Consider the following 4,350-nt stretch of genomic DNA (forward strand, 5'->3'; position numbering starts at 1 on the left):
TATAGAAATCTCAAGTATAAATTTGATTTAAACAAAAAATATACCCAATATCTAGTACTAATTTAAATTAAGATGATGACCCATTGATATATGTTGTGTCCAACTATTTAATCATTTTATTTAAGAAACCACTTATTATACAAACTGCCATTTTATAACTAAGAATTAATAATATTGATTTTTGTAACTTCCTTCCTCTTTGGTTCCAATATTCTTGTAGCCCACTTGAATATATCAAAAGATGTATTAAGCTATAACCTTGACCGGTTAGCAACGTATGTTATTTTGATGAATTAAATTAGATATCAATGAAAAATTCATTAGCCCGCTTGGACAAATTAAATTAGATATCAATTCAAAATTCTCATTGATTGTCTTTTAAAGTCATTAAGTATTTACCGGCAATTACGGTTGTATATAAAGAAAGTTAGATTATTCTGCTTGGACAAATTAAATTACATATCAATTCTTAATTTTAATTGATTGATTTTTTATAATCATTAAGCATTCATCTGCAATTACAGTTGTATATAAAGAAAGTTAGATTGTGTATTTAGATTTTAAAAATTATATCACATGATTTTGTTGTTTAAATATCTTCCCAAAATCGAAGGTGATATCGATACAAGTGTTTAAAAATAAAGTGAATTGATTACATCATTTGTGTATGATAGTATTTACCTAATTTGATCTTCTTTGATTTATTATTATCGTGTATTAATGCAAGCTTTTAAAGGGGATTAAAGCGCAAGTTTTGTAATAATAATTAGTGAATATTTTATATAAGTAGGGTGAGATTGATTTCAGAAGATTAATTTAACGTATATAAATACGTAGCCTTGAGTTCTTTGTTATTTCTCTTTCTAGGATTGCAAACCTAGAGTTCTAAAGACATTTTTCACATTAGTTGTGGTTTTATCAGTTTTTTTAATTTGTTTCTTTATAATTTGTTGCTTTTGTATTTTATTATTCTATTACCTATGTTTCGTTTCATATTATCATAATTTTTATTATGAAAGTAATAATTATATTCCTATGTGTTGTTTTATCTTAAATTTATAATAAATTTATTTAATTATTTGCTTACGCTTAAAGATTTATTTCCATATAATATACTTCAATTACACCTAACCAATTACAGTATATAAATCCGCATAATTTCGTTCAATTTTTTATTATATCTAATATTAGTGACTATATATTTTTACTTTATAATATCTATAGATTAAAAATAATAATCTCTTTTAATCATTCATTCCGCGCAGGGCGCGGATTATCACCTAGTACTATGTTAAATTCAGATTTATCATGACTCCCGTTTTAAAACAATCGACAGTAATTAGATTGGTCATGACTTTTTATATAATAGTTATGTACTTCTCCAACTAGCAGCGAGACTTTCATTTATTCATCAACACTTTTTCTTACACTCAAACGTTGGTAATTGTAGAGCCAACATCCAAGATTGGCACAACATCAGAGTGATAATTTGGTGAGAGTTAATAATACTTTTACCGGTTCTTTGCCCTCATCAATCTATCAGTTTTATCATGTGTTGTAAAGAACTTCTCAATTACATGAATGCGGTGAATCTCCGGCCTTAAGTATGCCTGTGCGTTTTTCACTCGGATCCCATTTGATAATTATCAAATGAATTAATAAAATGTTGGAACGTCATCTCCCCATCCGGACTATGAGATGTCCCTAATGAATCATCGTCAATATAGTATCAACAAACCAAGAATATGTGATCTTCAGTGTAAAAGGATAGTTCGTTGTTCAAAGGCTTAACGGTCATATTGGTCTGATGGACCGGTGAGATAGAATGTGGTGATACGGGGATGCTGTGTTGGGCCGTATCGTTTACTCTAAGCCCACTACTAAGAGACTTAAGAGAGGAGTTGATTAGCTGAGCTCTAAGTGTTTTCTTCTTCTTCGATATATAGAGTTAAGTTTAGCTGAGAGAAAAATGCAGCTAAGATTCTCTTTGTAACAAACTCTATCTCATAGTGTATTCCAGGATACCGTTCCTGAAGAGAGATGTACCCGGTGGTGAAGAGGGGAACTCTATAACAAACTCGTGTGTACTGTATTCCTTTCTTCTGTTCTTTCCTTTACGCATTACACACGAGAGCGATAGAGAGATAATGAGCTTGAGCGAATTGAGTTAGAGAGAGAGATCGTATCGGTTACAAGTGGTATCAGAGCAAAGGTTAGTCGAAGCGATACGAAGGGGGATTCAAAGCTTAAAGAAGATTGGAGAACTGAGGGAAGCTAGATCATCTAGATCCAGCGAGTACAGATCTAGATCATCCATATCTAGAAGGAAGCAGCCAAGATCGACCATCGCGGGATCGGTAGAAAGCTCAGATCGAACTCGCGAGTCCTGGTAAATCAAGATCCATAGGGGAGTGTTATTTATCTTCTTGTACTCAATACTCGTCGATAAAAGTTGTGCATGTTTCTTGGATAATATTGTTGATTCGAATCTAGAATAAATTGCTACTGACTTTGTCTCTCTGCTTGTCATCTGCAGGTGATAGTCAGATCAAGGTTGAGTCAGTATGGAGCCAACACAAGGAAAGTTTGAGATGGAGAAGTTCGACGGCAAAGGTGACTTCGGGTTGTGGAAGTACAAGCTCCTCGGTCAGTTAGAGATTCAAGGTTTGGGATCAGTATTGAGAGAGGAGATTGGGTCAGTGTCAGGAGATCAGAGTGACGATACAGAGTCAAAGGAGGTTAAGGTTGATCCCAGAGCTGCGGAGAAGGATATTAGAGTGAAGAATCTGTTGGGGACGTGCCTGAGTGACACTATTCTGAGGAAGATTATGCATGAAACTACAGCGTTGGGCATGTGGAAGGCTCTGGAGCAAGATTACCAAACGAAATCGCTCCCTAACCGCATTTACTTGAAGCAAAGCTTTGCAAGCTTCAAGATGGAGGAGAGAAAGTCAATAGAGGAGAACCTCAACACCTTCCTGAAGCTAATTGCGGATATAGCAAGCTTGAAGATCATGGTGAGTGATGAAGATCAAGCGATCCAACTTCTGACGAGTCTACCAACCCCATATGAACCATTGGTTCACACGTTGAAGTGTGGAACGAGGAAGGAAACACTGACGGTGAATGAAGTAGTTTCCTCGGCTTACGCAAAAGAGCCGGAGTTGATGTGAGATAACAAACTAAGTTCCACATTGGAGAATTAGACAAGGAGTGTCTAGTATATAAAGAGATGTCCAAATCTATTAGTACGAGGCCTTTTGGGAAGGAGCCCAAAAGTAAATCCATGCGGGCCAGCCTCTTAGGCCCAAAGTGGACAATATCGTACTAATCAGAGAATATAGAGTTGGACACGGGGTTTAACAATCCTAACAATTGGTATCAGAGCGGTTGACGAGAAATCTGCAAGAAGACCAAAATACCCTTCGAGTAGGAACAGGACCCATCGAGTTAGGATTGGGAGGTGTGTGTGGCAGAGATCAAGACAAAAGATCCTGGAAGTCAGTTGTGGGACACGAGATGAATGTGATCCTTAGTTTGAAGGGGAGAATGTGATATAAGAAACTAAGTCACACATTGGAGAATTAGACAAAGAGAGTCTAATATATAAAGAGTTGTCCAACTCTAATAGTACGAGGTCTTTTGGGAAGGAAACCAAAAAGTAAAACCATGCGGGCTTGCCAATTAGACCCAAAGTGGACAATATCGTACTAATAGGACAATATAGAGTTGGACACGGAGTTTCACAATCTCAACAATTGGTATCAGAGCTTATACCAATTAAAGTTGCACAAACACAAAGATTATAAGAACTTCTCTTCTTATTAGATTTAGAAACTCTCTCAAAACTAAACCTTTCAATGTGTTTCTCTTGATGGAACATCTCTCCATGAGAACTCTTTATATAGGAAGAAGCTACATCTTTTCCTAAGGGCGAAGCTACATCTTTTCCTAATAATAATATGGAAACATTCCTAGGCTCGATATGTTTTCTTTTTTCCTTAACCCATCAAACTTCACTATAATGAGTTAACTTGCTCTTCAAGTTAATTGGAATTATCCAACATTCTCCCCCTTAATTCCAACTTGAATCTTAGGTATGTTGATCTTCTTAACTTCGATGAATTTGCGCATTGCTTCGAACTTGATCCTTGCCAATGGCTTAGTGAGTATGTCTGCCTTCTGCTCCACTCCAGGTACGTGCTTCACTTCGATAAAGTCGAACTCCACACTTTCTCGAATGAAATGGTACTTCGAGAGTATGTGTTTGCTTCTACCGTGAAACACCGGGTTCTTGGTGAGGGCTATCGCTGACTTGTTGTCAATCTTCAACACGACCTTCTTTTCTTA

This window comes from Brassica oleracea, chromosome C9 (genome assembly GCF_000695525.1).
Source record: "Brassica oleracea var. oleracea cultivar TO1000 chromosome C9, BOL, whole genome shotgun sequence".
NCBI lineage: Eukaryota > Viridiplantae > Streptophyta > Magnoliopsida > Brassicales > Brassicaceae > Brassica > Brassica oleracea.